This window comes from Rhinopithecus roxellana, chromosome 17, assembly GCF_007565055.1.
Source record: "Rhinopithecus roxellana isolate Shanxi Qingling chromosome 17, ASM756505v1, whole genome shotgun sequence".
NCBI lineage: Eukaryota > Metazoa > Chordata > Mammalia > Primates > Cercopithecidae > Rhinopithecus > Rhinopithecus roxellana.
Window position 1 is genome coordinate 73,952,928 of NC_044565.1, and position 24,801 is coordinate 73,977,728.

General features: G+C 38.7%; 1 protein-coding gene across 4 annotated transcripts in view; it reads right to left on the reverse strand.

The window, feature by feature from the left end:
- The window catches only part of MEMO1 (mediator of cell motility 1), a 147,891-nt gene that overhangs the window by 27,160 nt on the left and 95,930 nt on the right, over positions 1–24,801 (reverse strand). The window lies entirely within an intron of this gene.

Genomic DNA, 24,801 nt, shown 5'->3' on the forward strand with positions numbered 1-24,801 from the left:
TATAAACCTGCCAAGTGAGACCTACAAAACTTAATCTCGGCTCCCGTAAGATTTATCAACTGCATTTTTACACTTATCCTAATGATCAGATACAAGACAGTCGGAAGATACGACTCAAATTTCATTGGCATCTAGGGTAGACAAAGAATTAAAGGAACTAAGTATTAATTTCTAGCAGCAGAAAAAGATACCACAGCCACCCACAATGTTTATGGCATATCCACAAGTCCCTTTTTCACTCTACAGATTGACAGATTTATGGAAAAGAAACAAAGTAGATTAATAAAGAATAACTATGATGAGCTATAGAAACAGATGTTCATTCAAAACCTTTTTTAAAAATGTTATTGTCATGAAATTTTACCTATATATATTCAATATTATTTATATTCTAAATGATCCCAGATTCGGTATTTTAGAAGCATGAATCATGTTTGTCTGATTTGTTGTTAACAGGACCTTTTTTAAAAAATCACCATTATAATAAATGCTTTTTAATATGATAACCTGGCACTTAACTGATGTAGGACAAACAAAATTCATCAAAGTTTTTAAAAATACTAAGTTTAAATAATCCCCAAATAAATGTTAGCCCAGCTGCATAAAGCTAAAGCACCTCCCCCGTAAGGCCCCCTTACCCTGTCAATTGCGAAATAAACAGATCATACAGATCTCCAGTCCCTCTGCAATGCAGGGGCTTCTTGGGCAGAATCTGCATCTATGGAGTAAGAGAAAAAAAGGAAGCTGGCAGAGGAAGCTGCCACAGGATCTCTTTCTCTAACTGTTACCAGTTTGCTAAATAACTGCCTGACTGAATCGGGCTCTTCAATTAGTTAAGACTAATTGTCAATTGAAAGAAAAGAATTAATTATTCTAACCTCAACTACTACCTACATAAAAAAATACATTAAGATCATCAACGTGTCTGTGAGTAATTATGATATGATTGGAAAGTAGTTCTACGGAGTATAACGAACAAGGCGAAACCAGAAGAAATGGGTTCAAGTGCTGTCCCCACCACATACAAATGTTCAGAGCATAGATAAGTTCCCGAATTGTAAATATATTTCTGTATCTGTAAAATATGGAATCATAATTGCAATACTTACTTCATAAAACTGTTATGAAGTCAAGAACACTATAGGAAAGGTACTTCGTCACAATAGTTGGCTCACTCTGAATAAACAACACGTCTACTCTCCACAAGAGCCATTAATCCCTTCAATTAACCTCAGTTTGAGCTTGCAAATCTATCTATAAGGAGGCATAAAACTCTGTTCTCTGTAGAAACCTAGGACTTGAATCGGGGCTCACTCATCCACCCCTCTGTCATCCGTCTTTTTAAATAATTACTTGTTCTCTATCTCTAACAGACAAATAAGCATGAATTAGAGAAAAGAGCATTTAGCTTTGAAAAGTAATACTACTAGGATTTGAAATCCAAGTTCTGAAGTTGAACTTCCAGTGAAAGAATACAAAATCTCACCCCCAAAAAGCAATTATAAAACTGGATAAAAGCGTCAAAAGCAACCATCTTTGTGCTATGGAAATCAACCAAAAGCCAAACAACAACAACACCAAAAAAAAAAAAAAAAGAGAGAGAGAAGAGCATGTTAATGAAAAACTACAGAACTTCCTGGTAACTACGGTGGAAATCTGGCATCTTACCAGGAGCTACCTCCATCCCCTACCCTAGCTCCACTGAAGTATAAGTTCCATCAAGGAACCCGCACATTCATCGCAAAAAGGGGATGACTTTGACTTGGAGTAGAGAGTGGAAAACCCACACTCAGCAGGAAACAGAAAAGCCTGCAGATTGCTTAGTCCAAGATTGCTGTTGTTGGGGTGAGCCAGAAACCTGAGGACTAGCTAGAAACTTAATAGAAAGACACTGGAAATGGCAAAGCCATAGAGAGACTTGATAAATTTTCCACATATCCTAAAGAGACAGCCTATGCCCTCCACACAACACTGGCTGACTAGGAGGCTGCACACATGTACACGGCAGTCCCATAAGGTCCTAAGCTCCACACAAAATGCAGTCTAACTGACAGACTGGCAGCATATGCATGGGGGAAGCTGGAAACCTGAGAGACCTAGCTCTCCACACATGCCTGGCTAACAGAAAATTTGGGTACATGCACAGGGTCTTAGGTCTAAGACAACATAATAAAAAGTAAAAGAAACAAACATGAAAACAGATTATACTTAGTTGATTTTTTCTTTTAACCAGAAATGGGGTCTCACTATGTTGCCCAGGCTAGCTTCAAACTCTGAGCCCAAGTGATCCTCCCTTCACAGCCTCCATACAATCTCCCAGAAGAAGGTGAAAGCCTTTCTGGTTCAAGGTGTTCAGGTATAGCCTTCAACCAATAATTAGCTAAGCACTAAATTCAGGAATTGCAGGTGGGAACCCTACAAAGCCAAGCTTAAAATTACAAATTAAAAAGTTTTAAAAGTTGGGGAGACACGTAAGTAACCACACATAGTGGGAGACACAGATTCTGCAGTTTAAGTCCATGAAAGTTACTAAATAAATAAATAAATACAACCTGCAAGGGAAAAAAATGAATAAAAACCGAATCCAAAGTTACTATAACATGCTACACAAAATGTCCAGTTCCAAAAAAAATTGTAAGTCATGGAAAGAAACAGCCAACTATGACCCGTATTCGGGGGCGGGAAATAAGTAGCCAGCAGAAGTTGTATCCGAGTAAGAGCAGATATTGGATTCAGCAGACAAAAACTTCAAAAGAGTTATTATCAATATTATTCAAAGAATTACAGGAAGCCATGCTCAAAGTTATGACGATATAACTAAAATAGGGAATATCAACAAAGAAATAAATGCAAACTATTAAAAAGAACCAAGTGGAAATTTTAGAGTTGAATAGTAACTGAAATCAGAAATTCAAATGAGTTCACTAGATGGTCTGAAGAGCAGATTTGATATTAAATAGGAAACAGTCTGTGAAATCACAAAAAAATTAACCAGTCAGAACAGAGAAAAAGAACAGAGCATTGAAGATTTGTAAACAACATCAAGCATACCAGCATGTATATAATCGGAGCTCCAGAAAGGGAACAGTAAAAATATCAGAAGAAGTAACTGCTGAAAATGTTCCAAATTTCATGAAAAAACATTAACCTACAGATCTAAGGAATTCAACAAATCCAAAGTATGATAAGCACAAAGAGATCCTCACCCAGATACATCATAATCAAACAGCTGAAAACAAGACACAAGAAGAAAATCTTGAAAGCAGCCAGAAGCAAGTAACTTCTAACATATAGGAGAGTTTTTTAATAAATGGTACTAGGACAACTGCATATCCATACACCAAAATAAAAATAATAATAATGAACTTGTCTCTTTGCCTCACATCATACGGAAAAATTAATTAAAACTGGATCCTAGAACTATAAGAGCTAAAACTGTAATACTTCTAGAACAGGGGTCAGCAAACATTTTTTGAAAAGGGCCATTAAGTATTTCAAGTTTTCTGGGCGACACAGTATAGAAACTGCGCAAAACTTCAGGTAGAGAGAAAGCAGGCACAGACAATATGGAAATACAGAAGTATGGCTATGTTTAAATAAAACTTTATTTACAAAAGTAGGCTGTGGGCCAGATGGGGTTCACAGGCTGTAATTTGCTGACTCTTGTTCAAGAAGAAAACAAATGAGAAAATTTCTATGGCCTTGGACGAGGCAAAGTTTTCTTAAATTTGATACCAGAAACAGAATCTATATAAGAAAAAAAGTTGATAACTGAATTTAACAAAATGAAAAACTTCTGCTCTTCATTAAGAAAATGAAAAGTCAAGTCATACAATAGGAGAAAATATTTGCAAATCATGTATCTCATAAAGAATTTGTCTCCATAAATTCTCTTATAACTAAAAAAAAAAAAAAACGAATTACCAAAATAAAAATTGGGTAAAAATGTATGAATATGCAGATGACATGACAGTATATTTAGAAAACCCCATTGTCTCAGCCCAAAATCTCCTTAAGCTGATAAGCAACTTCAGCAGTCTCAGGATACAAAATCAATGTGCAAAAATCACAAACATTCCTCTACACCAGTAACAGACAGACAGCCAAATCACGAATGAACTCCCATTCACAATAGCTTCAAAGAGAATAAAATACCTAGGAATCCAACTTATAAGGGATGTAAAGGACCTCCTTCAAGAAGAACTACAAACCGCTGCTCAGTGAAATAAAAGAGGACACAAACAAATGGAAGAACATACCATGCTCATGGATAGGAAGAATCAATATCGTGAAAATGGCCATACTGCCCAAGGTAATTTATAGATTCAATGCCATCCCCATTAAGCTACCAATGACTTTCTTCACAGAATTGGAAAAAACTGCTTTAAAGTACATATGGAACCAAAAAAGAGCCCGCATTTCCAAGACAATCCTAAGCCAAAAAAACAAAGCTGGAGGCATCACGCTACCTGACTTTGAACTACACTACAAGGCTACAGAAACCAAAACAGCATGGTACTGGTACCAAAACAGAGATATAGACCAATGGAACAGAACAGAGTCCTCAGAAATAATACCACACATCTACAGCCATCTGATCTTTGACAAACCTGAGAGAAACAAGAAATGGGGAAAGGATTCCCTATTTAATAAATGGTGCTGGGAAAATTGGCTAGTCATAAATAGAAAGCTGAAACTGGATCCCTTCCTTACTCCTTATACGAAAATTAATTCAAGATGGATTAGAGACTTAAATGTTAGACCTAACACCATAAAAACCCTAGAAGAAAAGCTAGGGAATACCATTCAGGACATAGGCATGGGCAAGGACTTCATGTCTAAAACACCAAACGCAACAGCAACAAAAGCCAAAATTGACAAACAGGATCTAATTAAACTAAAGAGCTTCTGCACATCAAAAAAAAACTACCATCAGAGTGAACAGGCAACCTATAGAATGGGAGAAAATTTTTGCAATCTACTCATCTGACAAAGGGCTAATATCCAGAACCTATAAAGAACTCAATCAAATTTACAAGAAAAAAAACCCCCATCGAAAAGTGGGCAAAGGATATGAATAGACACTTCTCAAAAGAAGACATTCATACAACCAACAGACACATGAAAAAATGCTCATCATCACTTGCCATCAGAGAAATGCAAATCAAAACCACAATGAGATACCATCTTACACCAGTTAGAATGGCAATCTTTAAAAAATCAGGAAACAACAGGTGCTGGAGAGGATGTGGAGAAATAGGAACACTTTTACACTGTTGGTGGGACTGTAAACTAGTTCAACCATTGTGGAAGACAGTGTGGCAATTCCTCAAGGATCTAGAACTAGAAATACCATTTGACCCAGCCATCCCATTACTGGGGATATACCCAAAGGATTATAAGTCATGCTGCTATAAAGACACATGTACACGTATGTTTACTGCGGCACTATTCACAATAGCAAAGACTTGGAATCAACCCAGATGTCCATCAGTGACAGACTGGATTAAGAAAATGTGGCACATATACACCATGGAATACTATGCAGCCATAAAAAAGGATGAGTTCGTGTTCTTTGTAGGGACGTGGATGTAGCTGGAAACCATCATTCTCAGCAAACTATCGCAAGAACAGAAAACCAAATACCACATGTTCTCACTCATCGGTGGGAATTGAACAATGAGATCACTTGGACACAGGAAGGGGAGCATCACACACAGGGTCCTATTGTGGGGAGGTGGTAGGGGGGAGGGATAGCATTAGGAGATATACCTAATGTAAATGATGAGTTAATGGGTGCAGCACACCAACATGGCACATGTATATATATATGTAACAAACCTGCACTGTACCCTAGAACTTAAAGTATAATAATAAAAAAAACACTGAAAAAAAGAAAAGAAATGCTTTCTTCCTCCTCCTGGCCTCCTCCTCCCTAATTACTGCCTTCTTTCCTCTAAGTTCCCTTGCTCTGGGTCCCTCTGCTCACCAGTCTCAGGAGAAAATTTAAGAAGATATTAAAAGAACAATTAATAAAGGATAAAAAAAAGTATGAATAGATATTTCACAAAAGAAGATATACAAATGGATAATAAGCACATAAAAAGCTGCTCAATGGTTTGCAGTTCTCCTTGAAGAGGTCCTTCACATCCCTTCTAAGTTGAACTCCTAAGTATTTTACTCTCTTTGTAGTAACTGTGAATGGGAGTTCACTCATGATTTGGCTATCTGTCTACTATTGGTAGAAATGCTTGTGATTTTTGCACACTGATTTTGTATCCTGAGACTTTGCTGAAGTTCCTTATCAGCCTGAGGAGATTTGGGGCTGAGATGATGGGGTTTTCTAAATATACATTCATGTCATCTGCAGAGACAATCTGACTTCCTCTCTTCCTATTTGAATATATTTTATTTCTTTCTCTTGCCTGACTGCATAGGACAGAACTTCCAATACTATGTTGAATAGGAGTGGTGAGAGGGGGCATACCTGTCTTGTGCCAGTTTTCAAAGGGAATGCTTCCAGCTTTTGCCCATTCAGTATGATACTGGCTGTGGGTCTGTCATAAATAGCTCTTAATATTGTGAGATACATTCCATCAGTACTTAGTTTATTGAGAGATTTTAGCATGAAGGGGTGTTGACTTTTATCAAAGGCCTTTTCTGCATCTATTGAGACAATCATGTGGTTTTGGTCATTGTTTCTGTTTATGTGATGGATTACATTTATCAATCTGCGTATGTTGAACCAGGCTTGCATCCAGGGATGAAGCCCACTTGATCTTGATGGATGAGCTTTTTGATGTGCCACTGGGTTTGGTTTGCCAGTATTTTATTGCAGATTTTTGCATCGAAGTTCAGCAGGGATATTGGCCGAAATTTTTCTTTTTTTGTTGCATCTCTGCCAGGTTTTGGTATCAGGATGATGCTGGCCTCATAAAATGAGTTAGGGAGGAGCACCTCTTTTTGCATTGTTTGGAAAAGTTTCAGAAGGAATGGTACCAGCTCCTCTTTGTACCTCTAGTAGAACTCAGCTGTGAATCCATCTGGTACTGGGCTTTTTGGTTGGTAGGCCACTAAATACTCCCTCAGTTTCAGAACTTGTTATTGGTCTTTTCAGGGATTTGACTTCTTCCTGGTTTAGTCTTGGGAGGGTGTATGTGTCCAGGAATTTATCCATTTCTTCTAAATTTTCTAGTTTATTTGCATAGAGGTGTTTATAGTATTCTCTGTGGTAGTTTGTATTTCTGTGGGATCAGTGAGTGATATCCCATTTATCACTTTTTATTGTGTCTCTTTGATTCTTCTCTCTTTTCTTCTTTATTAGTCTGGATAGCGGTCTATTTTGTTAATCATTTGAAAAAAACAGCTCCTGGATTCACTATTTTTTTTGAAGAGTTTTTCGTGTCTCTATCTCCTCCAGTTCTGCTCTGATCTTAGTTATTTCTTGTCTTCTGCTAGCTTTTGAATTTGTTTGCTCTTGCTTCTCTAGTTCCTTTAATTGTGAGGTTAGGGTATCAATTTTAGATCTTTCCCTCTTTCTCCTGTGGGCTTTTAGTGCTATAAATTTCTCTCTAAACACTGCTTTAGCTGTGTCCCAGAGATTCTAGTATTTGTTCTCATTGGTTTCAAAGAACTTCTTCTTTTTTTTTTTTTTTTTTTTTTTTTTTTTGAGATGGAGTCGTGCTCTGTCGCCCAGGCTGGAGTGCAGTGGCCGGATCTCAGCTCACTGCAACCTCCGCCTCCCGGGTTCACGCCATTCTCCCGCCTCAGCCTCCTGAGTAGCTGGGACCACAGGCGCCCGCCACCTCGCCCGGCTAATTTTTTGTATTTTTAGTAGAGACAGGGTTTCGCCATGTTAGCCAGGATGGTCTCGATCTCCTGACCTCGTGATCCGCCCGTCTCGGCCTCCCAAAGTGCTGAGATTACAGGCTTGAGCCACCGCGCCCGGCCTCAAAGAACTTCTTTATTTCTGCCTTAATTTCGTTATTTACCCAGTAGTCATTCAGGAGCGGGTTGTTCAGTTTCCATGTAGTTGTGCAGTTTTGAGTTTCTTAATCCTGAGTTCTAATTTGATTGCACTGTGATCTGACAGACTGTTTGTTATGATTTATGTTGTTTTGCATTTGTTGGGGAGTGTTTTACTTCCAATTATGTGGTCAATTCTAGAATAAGTGCAATAGGTGCTGAGAAGAATGTATATTCTGTTGATTTGAGGTAGACAGTTCCCCAGATGTCTATTAGGTCTGCTTAGTCCAGAGTTGAGTTCAAGTCCTGAATATCCTTGTTAATTTTCTGTCTCATTGATCTAATATTGATAGTGGGGTGATAAGTCTCCGGGTATTATTGTGTGAGAGTCTAAGTCTCTTCGTAGGTCTCTAAGAACTTGCCTTATGAATCTGGGTGCTCCTGTATTGGGTGCATATATATTTAGGACAGTTAGCTCTTCTTGTTGCATTGATCCCTTTACCATTATGTAATGGCGTTCTTTGTCTTTTTTGATCTTTGTTGGTTTAAAGTCTGTTTTATTAGAGACAAGGGAATAAGAGAGGACGCAAAAAAAAAAATGGAAAAACATCCCATGCTCAAGGATAGGAAGAATCAATGCTGTGAAAATAGCCTATCGCCCGAAGTAATTTATAGATTCAATGCTATTCCCATCAAGCTATCATTGATTTTCTTCACAGAATTAGAAAAAAAAATTAAATTTCATGTGGAACCAAAAAAAAGCCCACATAGCTAAGACTAAATAAAAAGAACAAAACTAGAAACATCATGCTAGCTGACTTCAAACTATACAACAAGGCTACAGTAACCAAAACAGCATGGTACTGGTACCAAAACAGAGATATAGACCAATGGAACAGAACAGAGGCCTCAGAAATAATGCCACACATCTACAACCATCTGTTCTTTGACAAACCTGACAAAAACAAGCAATGGGGAAAGGATTCCCTATTTAATAAATGGTGTTGGGAAAACTGAATAGCTACATGCAGAAAACTGAAACTGGACCCCTTCCTTACACCTCATACAAAAATTAACTCAAATGGATTAAAAACTTAAATGTAAGACCTAAAACCATAAAAACCTTAGAAGAAAACCTAGGCTATACCATTCAGGACGTAGGCATGGGCAAAGACTTCATGACTAAAATGCCAAAAGCAATGGCAACAAAAGCCAAAATTGACAAATGGGATCTTTAATTAAACTAAAGAGCTTCTGCATGACAAAAGAAACTATCATCAGAGTGAACAGGCAACCTACAGAATGGGAGAAAATTTTGCAATCTATCCATCTGACAAAGGTCTAATATCCAGAATCTACAAAGAACTTAAACAAATTTACAAGAAAAAAACAAACAACCACATTAAAAAGTGGGCTAAGGATATGAACAGACACTTCTTAAAAGAAGCCATTTATGCGGCCAAGAAATATATGAAAATAAGTTCATCACCATTGGTCATTAGAGAAGTGCAAATCAAAACCACAATGAGATACCATCTCACACCAGTTAGAATGGCGATCATTAAAAAGTCAACAAACAACAGATGCTGGAGAGGATGTGGAGAAACAGGAACGCTTTTTTTTTTTTTTTTTTTTTTTTTTTGTATTTTTAGTAGAGACGGGGTTTCACCGTGTTAGCCAGGATGGTCTCGATCTCCTGACCTCGTGATCCGCCGCTTTTACACTGTTGGTGGGAATATAAATTAGTGCAACCATTGTGGAAGACAGTGTGGCGATTCCTCACGGATCTTGAACTAGAAGTATCATTTGACCTAGCAATCCCATTATTAGGTATATACCCAAAGGATTATAAATCATTCTATCATAAAGACACATGCACACATATGTTTACTGCAGCACTCCTCACAACAGCAAAGACTTGGAACCAACCCAAATGTCCATCAATGATAGACTGGATTAAGAAAATGTGGCACATATACACCATGGAATACTATGCAGAAATAAAAAAGGATGAGTTCATGTCCTTTGCAGGGACATAGATGAAGCTGGAAACCATCATTCTCAGCAAACTAACACAGGAATAGAAAACCAAACACTGCATGTTCTCACTCATTAAGTGGGACTTTAACAATGATAACACATGGATGCAGGGAAGGAAACATCACACACTGGGGCCTGTCGGGGAGTGGGGGGCTAGGGGAAGAATAGCACTAGAAGAGATATCTAATGGAGATGACGGGCTGATGGGTGCAGCAAACCACCATGCCACGTGTATAACTATGTAACAAACCCGCACATTCTGCACTTGTATCCCAGAATTTAAAGTATAATAATAATAATAATAAGTTGCTCAACAACATTAGCCATTAAGGAGATGCAAATTAACAGCACAATGAGATTACACTAAATGTCTATCAGAATGGCTATAATCAAAAATACTGACGATAACAGATACTGGCCAGGATGTAAAGAAACTGGAAGCCTCATGCACTATTCCTAAAATATAAAATGGTACAGTCACTTTGGAAAACACTTTGGTAGTTTTTGAAAGAATTAAAACAAAGGCTTATCATATGACCCAACAATTTCCTTTGACATAAAGATGTGTACAAGAATTTTTATAACGCTATTCATAATAGCCAAAAACTGGAAATGGTTCAATAGTTTATTAACTGGTAAATGGATAAAATGTGGTATATTCATATAACGGAATAATTATTATTTGGCAATAAAGAAGAATAAGCTGGGCACGGTGGCTCATGCCTATAACCTTAACACTCTGGGAAGCCGAGATGGGCAGATCACTTTGAGCTCAGGAGTTCAAGACCAACCTAACCAACACAGCGAAATCCTGTGTCTACTAAAAATACAAAAATTAGCTGGGTGTGGTGGCGCACACTCATCATCCCTACTCAGGACGCTGAGGCAGGAGAATCGCTTGAACCTGGGAGGCGGAAGTTGCAGTGAGCCAGGATCACACCGCTGCACCCCAGCCTGAGTGACAGAGTGAGACTCTGTCTCAAAAAAAAAAGGAGAATTAACTACTGAGACATGCAACAACAGGGATGAAATCTCAAAAACAGTATGCTAAGTGAAAAAGAATAGACTACATTTTGTACAATTCCATTTATATGAAATTTCCAGAAAATGCAAATCTAGAAACAGAAAGCAAATCAGTGGTTGTCTGAGACTGAGAGTAGGAACAAGGACTGACCTCAAATGTACACCAGGTTGGGTGATGAAAATGTTCTGGCTGAGCGCAGTGGCTCACGCCTGTAATCCCAACACTTTGGGAGGCTGAGGTGGGCAGACTGCCTGAGGTCAGGACTTCAGGACCAGTTTGGCCAACATGGTGAAACCCCGTCTCTACTAAAAATACAAAAAAATTAGCCATGCGTGGTGGTGTGTACATGTAATCCCAGCTACTCTGGAGGCTGAGGCATGAGAATCGCTTGAACCCGGGAGGTGGAGGTTGCACTGAACCAAGATCATGCCACTGCACTCCAGCCTAGGCAACACAGCAAGACTGTTCTCAAAAAAAAAAGTTAAATCATTGAGTTGAACTCTTATATGAGTGAATTTTAGTGTGTAAATCATACCTCAATAAAGCTGTTGCAGAAAAAAAAAAAAAAGGAAATCCATCCCTGCCACTCACAAGTTGCTACCTACAGCATATTACTATCCTAAGCCTCAATTTTGTCATCTGAAAAAAAAACAGAAAAAACAGAGTTAATAATACCTCACCAGGTTCTTGTTAATTCTTTAGTAATATAGAGGAACGTTTTAGCCCTTCTTTTTTTGTCTTATAGCTTAAACCATGCTGCAGGAAATTTACCAATCCAAGATAAAATAACTGAAATCCAAGAACCCTTTTTTTTTTTTTTTTTTTAAGACACAAGATCTTGCTCTGTCACTCAGGCTGGAGTGCACTGGTACCATCACAGCTCACTGCAGCCTCAAACTCCTGGAGCCCCTCACTTTAAAACAAAAACAGAAACACTGTATTACCAATGGTCTTACTAAAACAGACTATGAAAATTCTAAATTCTAATTCTAACATAAAAAGATGAATTCTAATAAAAATAATACAAGCAATAAGAAAACATTATCATTTAAAGTGGTGTATTAATTTGTGGTATATAAATAAATCAAAATCTTAAAATTTTAAATGTTTAAATATTGACAAATTTATTAAATATACAAATATTTACATATTTAAGAAATATACAAATACTTATTTGCTTAATCTTCCCCTGCCATTAATTTGAACGTTTCTCTTCTGTATGACATTGATGAATATGCAAGTCTTCCTTCCTATACAAATTCTTCCAGTTTCCTAATGAGTCTAGAAGCAGTCCCAATTTCTTAAGATGTGAGGAGAATTAAACTAACTGTAACAACAACTACAATTAGCCAGTCAGAAGGGACATGATCCTCATCCCTAAGGTGCCAAGGCTGTTGTCATAGTAATACCACTGTGATTTATTCTCCTCTCCCCTTTCAGTTTGAAAATACTCACAGAAAAAAACAGGGCAGGGGGGATGACAAAAAGTTATGTGGGTAAATATTAAAAATCTGTACTCTAATATATTCTATTCCTCTCAAATGTCTTTTGCTACCTCCTCTTTATGCTTTTTCATGGTCATAGAAACTGAAACTATTCCATTACCACCAACAAAGAATGATTTCCTCTTATTCCAGAGCTCATCCATGTTCTATGAGTCTTAAAAATGCTCTCCTGCTGATAGGAGATAAGGTAATACTCGAAGGGAATCAACATACAGAAAAAGGAGAAACTGAGAAACATAAAGAAAAGTTACACTTGCTCTTAAAACCTCATAAATGCTCTAAAACCAAAAATAAAAAAAATTAACTGTAAGACATATGCAAAAATATACAAATAACTATAAATATAAAAGTCACAGAATAAGAAAACACTTGAAAAATGCCACTGCTCTTGTGACTGTCATTAAACTAGGCAGAGGAAGAGAATCTCTGGCATCTTTTTATTCTACGTCCAGAGAGGAGGCATTCCATTCCTTAAAGAATACCTATATAAAAGCAGATCTACTTTTCTCTATTTCTAATATTTGAAGATCTTCATTGAGGCCACATCAGAAAGGAAAGTAAAAATCTTAAGATCCAGTGAAACCTAAGCTATAATAAAGGTTAAGATGGCATTTCAGAGAGTCAAAAATCCAGAATGGCAATATGGCAGCCTGTAACTGGGAAAGAGGCATAGGAGCTTTACATGAGAGTTAACATAGCAGGCATGATGCTACAGTCTTTAGAAGGGCCTGTGTGTTAAGACTGGTCCTTGGTTGGCATCTGGGAACTTGGTTTTTAGAATATTCCTTATGCTGATAAGGCTGTTTTACCCACTTGGGACACTGAATTCTGCTATACCAGTTTGCTGAGATTGTTTGTAAACAAGGTGATTACATACAGTAAACACTTTACTTCTGAGAGCCTGGAATTTTGGTAGCTGTGGCTAGTTACACAGGCAGAGTGCCTACATGACCAGTCCCCAGTAAAAATCCTGGATTTTGAATCTTAAAGTAGCCTTCCTTGGGCAGAAATACTATGTACTTTCTATGTAGCCCACCTCTACAGAAGGCAGAACAGTAGACACCTGTAACTGGATTCTAGAGCACACAACCTAGATCCCTCACATGTGCAGTTCACAGTAGGGTTCACAATCCTATGACAACCTAATGCTGCTGCTGCTGCAGATCTCACAGGAGGCAGAACTCAGGTGGTAATGCTCGCTGGCCCACCATTCACCTCCCGCTGCACAGTCCAGTTCCTAACAGGGCACAGACCAGTTGGGGACCCCTGCTCTAGAGATTCACCAAATGTGAGGGTGGTCATGAAAGTTTCAAACAGGTGTTAAAGGCAAAGTGATATAAAAGAATCATAACTGCAGTTTTAAAGAGTCCTATAAGGAAGAACTTCTCTCATCTTTTTCTCTTGGTCAAATTCACTTTCAGACCAAAGACACATACATATAGAATTTAAGCAGAATACTGCGATTCATGTAAGAAAAAATAAACTACAGAGATCCAGAAAATAGGCTGGGTGCAGTGGCTCATGCCTGTAATCCCAGCACTTTGGGAGGCCAAGGTGGGCAGATTCCTCGAGCCCAGGAGTTCAAGAAAAGCTTGGGCAACATGGCAAAACCCCATCTCTACAAAAAATATAAAAATTGGCCAGGGGTGGGGGTGCACACCTGCAGTCCCAGCTATTTGGGAGGCTGAGGTGGGAGGATCACTTAAACCTGGGAGGTGGAGGCTGCGGTGAGCTGTGAGCATGCCACTGGACTCCAGCCTGGGTGACAGAGTGAAATCCTGCCTCCATAAAGAAAAAAAAAAGATCCAGAAAACATCAGAGGCAGAGAACTGGGGAAAGAGGTAGAGGATAGAGGAAGAAGGGTAAGCTAGCTGTCAATGACTTAACTAAAATTAACATTTAAGTCATTATAAATCTTTATTGTTTGATCAGTTAAATGAAAACAATGAAATTCCCAAAATTAATTTTTAAATCTTTCCAAATTTCCATTTAAATAGGCATGATGATAAGAAATATTTTCTAAGAAAGGGCATACTTCAGGTACTAGAGAGCCATTCTAAACTCTATTTTTAAAACTCAACCATTTGAAGCTACTATGAAGCAACACAATCTTAGAAACTGGTCAAGTTTGCTGTCAGAATCATAGAGAAACTCCTGTATGTTTTTAAAAACAAGTCAACATTTCCGTACCCTACATTCTCTTAAATTTACACTCATTTCTGGCTTTACCATTTCTGATAACGGCAATATTATGAGGCCTTGAACTTCATATTCTCTTCAATTCATCTCAACTTTCTCACATAGGAACATTTCTATCTGCATAGAATTCTGTGTAGAATCCTCATGATTCTAACCCTTAAACATCTCCCACATCTGCTCAGTGTGTTACCCCACCTGCCACTGCCTTGGTTTGAAGCCCCCATGATTTTTTTTACTACACTATTTATTTCTTCCAACTCCAATCCATCCTTTCATATTACCATCACACCTTCAAGGAGAGCTATTCTTTTTTTTTTTTTTTTTTTTTGAGACGGAGTCTCACACTGTCACCCGGGCTGGAGTGCAATGGCGCAATCTCGGGCACTGCAACCTTTGCCTCCCAGGTTCATACGATTCTCCTGCCTCAGCCTCCCGAGTAGCTGGGATACAGACACACACCCACACCCAGCTAATTTTTTGTATCTTTAGTAGAGATGGGGTTTTACTATGTTGGCCAGACTGGTCTCGAACTCCTGACCTCGTGATCTGCCCACCTCAGCCTCCCAAAGTGCTGGGATTACTGGCATGAGCCACCGCACCTGACCAAGGAGTGCTGTTCTTTTTTTTTTTTTTGAGAGAGTCCTGCCCTGTCGCCCAGGCTGGAGTGCAATGGCGCAATTTCAGCTCACCGCAACCTCTGCCTCCCAAGTTCAAGCGATTCTCCAGCCTCAGCCTCCCAGGTAGCTTGGATTACATGCGGGTGCCACCAAGCCCGCCTAATTTTCTGTATCTTTAGTAGAGACAGGGTTTCCCCATGTTGGCCAGGATGGTCTCGAACTCCTGACTTCGTGATCTGCCCACCTTGGCCTCCCAAAGTGCTAGGATTACAGACGTGAGCCACCGCGCCTGGCCTAGGAGTGCTATTCCTATTCAGTCCCAATCATCACCCCCTCCCTTGCTAATTTTATTAGCTCTGTACCAGGCATAGAATAAAATACAAGTATTTTACAATGGCATTCAATTTCCTCCATAATCTGTTTCTAATCTATTTTCCAATTCTCTAATCATGCCCCTCTTACACTATATCTCTATAAGTCAGCTACTCAAATGCCTCCAGCCCCAGGATGGTGTTACATATGTGTGAAAAGGTAGACAAGGTGTAAGATAATAGGGAATGGCAGGACCAATACTTAACTACAAATATCTGCACAAAAATTTTTTTCCTAACTATGCAAACCAAACAAAAACCATCCACAAACAGACCTCGGTTACTACCCAAGCCTTTCACAACTCCTGCAAGTTAAGCCAAATAGTTTCCTATTAAAAATAAGCCCTAGGCCGGGCGCGGTGGCTCAAGCCTGTAATCCCAGCACTTTGGAAGGCCGAGACGGGCGGATCATGAGGTCAGGAGATGGAGACCATCCTGGCTAACACGGTGAAACCCCATCTCTACTACAAAAATACAAAAAAACTAGCCGGGCGAGGTGGCGGGCGCCTGTAGTCCCAGCTACTCGGGAGGCTGAGGCAGGAGAATGGCCTGAAACCAGGAGGCGGAGCTTGCAGTGAGCCGAGATCCGGCCACTGCACTCCAGCCTGGGCGACAGAGCCAGGCTCTGTCTCAAGGAAAAAAAAGAAAAAATAATTAAATAAATAAGCCCTGGGCTTTCCTACTCCTAAATACTTTGTATGTACATAACTCCCTTTCTCATGAAAACCTTACGCCCAATCCCATGAAAATTGTAGGCACCTTCAAAATCCATTCAAATGCCACCCCGTTAATGAAGCCTTCTCTGTGCTTCCCTGACTCAACTACATCCTCTTTCCTCCCAAATCCCTACTCTCTGCTCCTGTAACTCTTTAATTATACTTACTACATTTTGAATTATATTATAATCATTTATATACATTTCTTATCTCTTCTACCAGGCTAAAAGATGAGAAAACAAACAGGTGTTTCTTTATTTTTGTATTCTTCATCCTTAAACATAGATTAGTACCATTAGGTACATCTATTATATTTGAAAAATCCAGTTTAACCAAAATTTTAAAAATCTTAAAATGTTGACAGTAAATGTTATCTTAAAAACAACCCAATTTTTATAAAACATAACTAGTAAGTCTGGGGACAGTGGCTCACATATGTAATCCCAGCACTTTAGGAGGCTGAGGCAGGCAGATCACTTGAGCCCAGGAGTTCAAGACCAGCCTGGGCAACATGGCGAAATCCCGTCTCTACAAAAAATACAAAAATTAGCCAGGTGTGGTGGTGTGCACCTGTGTTCCCAGCTATTTGGGATGCTGAGGTAGGAAGATCTCTTGAGCCCAGGAGGTAGAGGTTGTGGTGAGCTGAGAGCGCACCACTGCACTCCAGTCTGAGCAGGACCCTGTCTCAACACACACACACACACACACAACTTGTACAACTAGTAAAACAGAAAAGATGAAAAATTACCATTTGAGAGCCAAAATGAGTTTCATTAACCTGTTTATTTACTCCCACATATAAAATGCATTATTCTTAATCTGTGTTTAAGACAGGCATCAGAGTCTCTTATTCTGTGTATTCTTCAGAAGGAGGTACATTTAAATGGTAAAAAAAATTATTTTTACAACCACCACAAAATAGCAAATTTTAAATAGTGAAATTAGAGCTATAAACTGGTATAATTCCTTTACATGGTACTTGGGCCATTCAATAATTCATTTAGAGGAGTTTTCTTTAAGAAAATGAAAGCAGCTCAGATTTGTAAATGTCTACCTTTTTTTCCTAAACATTCTTGACCCTTGACCCTCTCTTCCTAACTCCAGTCCTACCCACACAGTGCTTAAAGTGACTGTCTACAGAATGCACTGAATCTTTCTTAAGAATGAAAACAGGTAGTGATATAAACAGGTGCTAGCTAAGATTTCAGGAAACTTCAGACTTCCTCCCATATGGTGAGAGTAAAAAAACAATGAAAGAGATTTCCAGTTTCTGATCTAACATGTAAAGATTTTAGAAGGTATTACTCTTATCCTAACAGGAAAAAACACTAAATTAAAAACCAATAACTCTTATCAGATCTGAGAATTGAGGTGACAGAGCAAACCAATACCCCCAAAACTGGAAGTATAGACAGAATCAGAGAATCTTAAACCACCCTTGGACCTAGCAGGAATACTTAAAGGGTAATGAACTAATTGCTGGAGACTAAATGTGGACTACCCTGAGAGATTCAAACTCCTGAGAGCCAAGCCATCAAGCTGTAGAAGGCTTTATATAAGTTTTACTTCCAAGGGCCTCAACAAATACCTGCTTCACTGAGTATTCTGTTCTCTTTACAAAAATGCCTAACTGCAAGAGAAACTATTTTACCAGTGCCTAACAAAATTGGGCCTTACAAGAGTTCCACAAACGTAGAGTAAAAGTAATACCCAAATCCAGCCCCTCCAGCCTTCTTGTCTGACCTGAAGTGGGGGAAAATCTGAGAACTTGTTAAATCACAGACCAGTGGCACAGGCTCTCCAAAAGAATGACAACTGATCACAGAATTATAGAATGTGTCTCCTTTCCTCATCTTATCACTACATCAACAGGGCACCTGTATAATAACAGAGGAAGGTAACTGAAAGAAATGCAGGACTTGGACCTATCTAACAAGTCTCTTAACAAATTGGGTGTAGAAGGAACATACTTCAACATGATAAAGACCACATATGACAAATCCACAGCTAATACCAAAATGAACATGGAAAAACTGAAAGCCTTTCCACTAAGATCTGGAACAAGATAAGGATGCCCACTTTCACCACTTCTACTCAACACAGTACTGGAAGACCTAGCCAGAGCAATTAGTCAAGAGAAGAAATAAAGGGCATCCAAATGTAAAGGAAAAAGTCAAATTATCCTTGTTTGCAGATGACATGGTCTAATATTTAGAAAAACCTGAAGTCTCCACCAAAAAACCCTAAGATCTGATAAACAAATTCAGTAAAGTTGCAGGATACAAAATCAACATAGAAAAATCAGTAGCATTTCTATATACAAACAGTGATCAAACTGAAAAATCAAGAAAGCAATCCCATCTATAATAACTACCAAAAACAAAACAAAATACCTAGGAATAAATTTAGCTAAAGAAGTGAAAAAGCTATACAAGGAAAATTTTGAAACACTGATGAAAGGAATTGAAGAGGACATAAAATACTGGATAGATATCCCATGTTCAGGGATTGGAAGAATTAATACTGTTTAAATGTCCATACTACCCAACATAACTTACATATTTAATGAAATCCCTACCAAAATACCAATGACATTCTTCGAAGAAATTTTTTTAATCCTAAAATTTATAAAAGTTGTAACACACATAAAATGTGAATACCAGAAGGAGAAAAAGAAAAACAGTAATTACTGAGAAGTTTCCAAAATTAATGACAGATACTAAATCACAAATCCAGGAAGCTCAGAGAACTCCAAGAAGGATAAATACCAAGAAACTGACACTTAGGTGTCAATTTATATTAAAACTGCAAAAAACCAAAGACAAACAAAAGATCTTGAAAGCAACCAGAGGACAAAAACACTTTACCTATAGAGAAACATGGATAAAAATGATAAGAATTATGTACAATTTCTCTGCAGAAACCATGGAAGAAGTGATAAAATAAAGTGCTGACAGCGAAAGAAAAAAAACCCACTAATTTAGAAATCTATATCCAGGAAAAATTTCTTTCAAAGTTAAAGAAGAAATAAAGCTTTTGTTAGTCTAACAAAAATTGAGGGAGTTTGTCAATTTAGACATTAGATCTACCTTGCAAGAAATGTTAAAAGAAGTCCTTCAGGGAAGAACAAGGACATAGGTCAGAAAATTGGATCTACATAAAGCAAGCAAGTACGTTAGAGAAAGAATAAATGAGGGTAAAATAAAATCTTTTGTTTCATTTTTTCTTATTCTTAATTGATCTAACAAATAATTTGTTCAAATAAATAAAAGGAGTAATGTATTTGATGATTACAGCTTATGGATATGTGAAACAAATGACAGTGATGTCATAAGGGACAGGAGGGAGAAATTAGGGAGACCCTTAAATGATGCTTCCACTACCCATGAAGCAGTACAGTGTTATTTAAAAGTTGTTAGCCAGGTGCAATGGCTCCTGCCTGTAATCCCAGTACTTTGAGAGGACAAGACAGGAGGATCACTTGAGCCCCTGAGTTCAAGACCAGCCTGGGCAAGATAGTGAGACCCTGTCTCTACAAAAAATTTAAAAATTAGCCAGGCATGGTGGTGCACATCTGTAGTCCCAGCTACTCGAGAGGCTGAGGTGGGAGGATCCCTTCAGCCCAGGAGGTGGAAGTTGCATTAAGCCAAGATTGTGCGCCACTGCACTCCAGCCTAAATAACAGAGTGAGACCCTGTCTCAAAAAAATAAAAAATAAAGTTGTAAGGCCAGGCGTGGTGGCTCAAGTCTGTAATCCCAGCACTTTGGGAGGCCGAGACGGGCGGATCACGAGGTCAGGAGATCAAGACCATCCTGGCTAACACAGTGAAACCCCGTCTCTACTAAAAATACAAAAAACTAGCCGGGCGAGGTGGCAGGTGCCTGTAGTCCCAGCTACTTGGGAGGCTGAGGCAGGAGAATGGCGTAAACCCGGGAGGCGGAGCTTGCAGTGAGCTGAGATCCGGCCACTGCACTCCAGCCCAGGTGACAGAGCGAGACTCCGTCTCAAAAAAAAAAAAAAAAAAAAAAAAATTATTCTTGGTTCAATACTGTTTGAAAGATACCTACTACTTGGGAGGCTGAGGCAGGAGAGTGGCTTGAACCCAGGAAGCAGAGGTTGCAGGGAGCCAAGATGACGCCACTGCACTCCAGCCTGGTGACAGAGCAAGACTCCGTCTCAAAAAAATAAAAATAAAAAAATAAAGTTGTAAATGTGCTGTACATGTATGCTGCAAACTCCATGGCAAAAACTAAAAGACAGTAATAAAAACGGTATAAACATATACATGTGTAAATGATATGCTGAGAGGAAAAAATTATAGTCATATAAAATGCACAATTAAAACCAGAGAGGACAGGAAAAAAAGTGGTACACAAAAAAAACAAAAAAAAAAAAAAGGAGAATAATGACAATGATTAGAAAAGGGTAATAAGTAAGGTAGATATTAATTCAACATAGCAGCAGTCCTTCAGGAAGTGGAATGGATAAGCAAACTATGGTACATCCATAAAATGAAACACTATTCAGTGATAAAGAGAAGTAAGATACCAAGCTCTAAAAAGACATGGAGGAATCTTGAAGATATATTGCTAAATGAAAGCCAATTTGAAAGGCTATATACTGCATGATTCCCAGCTGTAGGACATTCAAGAAAATGCAAATCTATTGAGACAGTAAACTGATCAGTAGTTACTAGGTGCTCGGGGAGAGGGGAGAAGACGGCGATGAACAGGTGAAGCACTGGTTTTTAGGGCACTGAAACCATTCTGTACGGTATTATAACAACAGAGACATAATAGGCATTTGGCAAAAACCGTAAGAGTATCCAACACAAAGAGTGAATCCTAATTAAACTATGGACTTTAGTTAATATAATAATGTATTGATACTGGTTCATCAATTGTAACAAACATACTATACTAATTCAAGATGTTAAGAACAAAAAACTGCTTAGGTAGGAGTAGTATTTAATGCCATATAAAAGCATCTAATGTAGCATTCTCACTTAGGGAACTCAAAAATATAATCGATATGGATAAACATAACAGATGAACACAACTAGACCTCCCAGTCTAAAGTAATCCTCCCACCTCAATCTCCCAAGAGGCTGGAACCACAGGTGTGTGCCACCTCGTCCAGTTATTTTTTTTACTTTTTGGAGAAAGGGGACTCATTTTGTTGCCCAGGCTGGTCTCGAACTCCTGGGTTCAAGAAATCCTCCTGCCTTAGCCTCCCAAAGTGCTGAGATTACAGGTCTCATGAGCAACCATGCCCAGCCTAATGCGGTTAATTTTAGAAGATACTAATTTTTTCCAGATGATTTCTATATATCCTAACTGAACCCTAATTGAACCTCCCTCAAGAGCAATTATAAAAAGCAATTATAGGCTGGGAGCAGTGGGTCACGCCTGTAATCCTAGCACTTTGGGAGGCTGAGGGCAGGTGGATCACTTGAGGTCAGGAGCTCAAGACCCGCCTGGCCAACATGGTGAAACCTTGTCTCTACTAAAAATACAAAAAAATGAGCTGGGCGTGGTGGTGGGTGCCTGTAATCCCAGCTACTTGGGTGGCTGAGGTAGGAGAATCACTTGAATCTGGGAGGTGGAGGTTGCAGCAGGCCAAGGTTGTGCCACTGCACTCTAGCCTGGGCGACGGAGCGAGACTCTGCCTCAAGAAAAAAAAAAAATTACAAAAATTAGCTGGGCATGGTGGCACATGCCTGTAATCCCAGGCACTGAGGAGGCTGAGGCAGGAGAATCACCTGAACCCAGGAGGCAGAGGTTGCAGTGAACCGAGATCATGCCATTTGCACTCCAGCCTAGGGAACAAGAGTGAAACTCTGTCTCAAAAAAAAAAAAGCACTTATAATAGTAAAATTTATTATGCATTTCAATATTAAAGATAATAGGCCGGGCGCGGTGGCTGAAGCCTGTAATCCCAGCACTTTGGGAGGCCGAGACGGGCGAATCACGAGGTCAGGAGATGGAGACCATCCTGGCTAACACGGTGAAACCCCGTCTCTACTAAAAAATACAAAAAACTAGCCAGGCGAGGTGGCGGGCGTCTGTAGTCCCAGCTACTCGGGAGGCTGAGGCAGGAGAATGGCATGAACCCGGGAGGCGGAGCTTGCAGTGAGCTAAGATCCGGCCACTGCACTCCAGCCCGGGCGACAGAGCGAGACTCCGTCTCAAAAAAAAAAATAAAAGATAATATATGGTGACATACAAAAGAAAAAGTAATCATAAGAAAAAAAAATTTTTAATATATGCAAAAAAGAACAAAGTGCATTAGATATGATCTCATTTATATGTTTTAACTCAAACATAAATGTGTATGTATAAATTTTACATAATACACAAACTTACATATGCTAAAATATATGTTAGTGTATGCATAAAAACCTTTACTGGCAGTAAACACTGGCTGAGTAGAACCAGAGTCTTCCACCATTCATTTTGTACTTCTTGATTCTGTTTACATTTTCTAACCATGTACGTATATTTTTTATGTCAGCAGAGTTAACTGAGCAATGAGATTGTGAGTCATTCTATGTTTTCTCCTTTAGACTACTATTTTTTTAAAAAGCTCTAATGAATATAATTTTTAAATCTATTACAAACATGCAGCCGGGCACGGTGGCTCATGCCTGTAATCCCAGCACTTTGGGAGGCCGAGGCAGGCAGATCACGAGGTCAAGAGATGGAGACCATCTCGGCCAACATGGTGAAACACCTTCTCTACTAAAAATACAAAAATTAGCTGGGCATGGTGGCAGTCGCCTGTAATCCCAGCTACTCGGGAGGCTGAGGCAGGAGAATCACTTGAACCTAGGAGGCGGAGGTTGCAGTGAGCCAAGATCGCGCCACTGCACTCCAGCCTGGTGACAGAGCAAGACTCTATCTCAAAAAAAAAAAAAAAAAAAAAAAAAAAAGCAGAAATTTAAATAATACCTTAGACATTATTTTTTTTTAAATACATAGTCTGGTTCATAATAGTGAAAAATGGGGGGAAAGCTTAAAAGTTAAACGATCAAGAATTTATTGAAGTATTACAAGGATCTTTGCCTAGAAAGTCTTATGTATAGCCAATACACTGGAGTAAAAAAATGACAGGAAAATACCTTCATGACAAGAAAAGCAGTTTAAAAAAAGAATATTTGTAGCCAAAGATGATCAAGAGTTTATTTTTTGAAAATTAAAAAAATGTAATTTCTTTTTTAAAAAGAACATTTGATCCACTTTTTGGAAAAATAAAGTATTACAAATGGCAAGACAGTTATTAATTCATTCAACAATTACTGAAATATTTTTGTGTACCAGGTACTGTGATATGCATAGCAGATACACTGAAGACTAGCTGCTCCCGGGAGAAAACACTATGGAACTACCATGGAAGGGACACAGACTTATATACAAATAATCCCTCAACTACTTAACCACAGTTTCTATGAATCTAATCACCAAAAATTCTTCCCACATCTCAATGCTCAATGTCACTCCTCCCATTAAAAGTAGCATCCGTAGTTCCCTCTCCTTGAATTTAGCCTTATGATGCGCTTTGACCAGTAGAATGAGGCATAAGTGATGCTGTGCCAGTTCTAGACTTCGGTATTAAGAGAGCTGGAAATTTCTTCTTTTGCTCAATTGCTATCCTGCTAGAGAGGATTCACCATGTGAACTGAGAAGTCCTGAAGGGTGAGTGTCAACAGGCACTGACAGATGAGAACCAAGATGAAAACTGATGTGCCTCAAGAAGACAACCAGCACCACGGCCCCAGAGAGGAAGCTAGGGCATCTTGGAGTCTTTAGCCGAAGTCGACCTGCCTCAACTGGCAGTAGATGAAACAGAGACAAATTGTCTCCACTAACCCAACCAAATTTCCAAACTACAGAATCATTTAAGTGAAAAACTACACATTTGTGGGACCTAAAAATCAAAACGATTGAATTCACAGACATGGAGAGTAGAAGGATGGTTACCAGAGACTGGAAAGAATAGTGGAGGGCTAGCAGGTAGGTGGGGATAGTTAATGGATACAAAATAAAATAGAATGAATAAGACCTAGTATTTGGTAGCACAACAGGGTGACTATAGTCGCTAACTCAATTGTACATTTTTAAGTAACTAAAAAAATATAACTGGATTGTCTGTAACACTAAGGATAAATGCTTAAAGTGATTAATACCCCATTCTCCATGATGTGATTATTTTACACCACATGACTGTATCAAAACTTCTCATGTACCCCATCTATACACCATGCACCCAAAAAATTAAAGTTTGTTTTTAATTTTTTTAAAAAAAGAAAAAAATACATACATTGAGGTGATTTGTTATGCTGCAATACGTAACTAAGACATTAC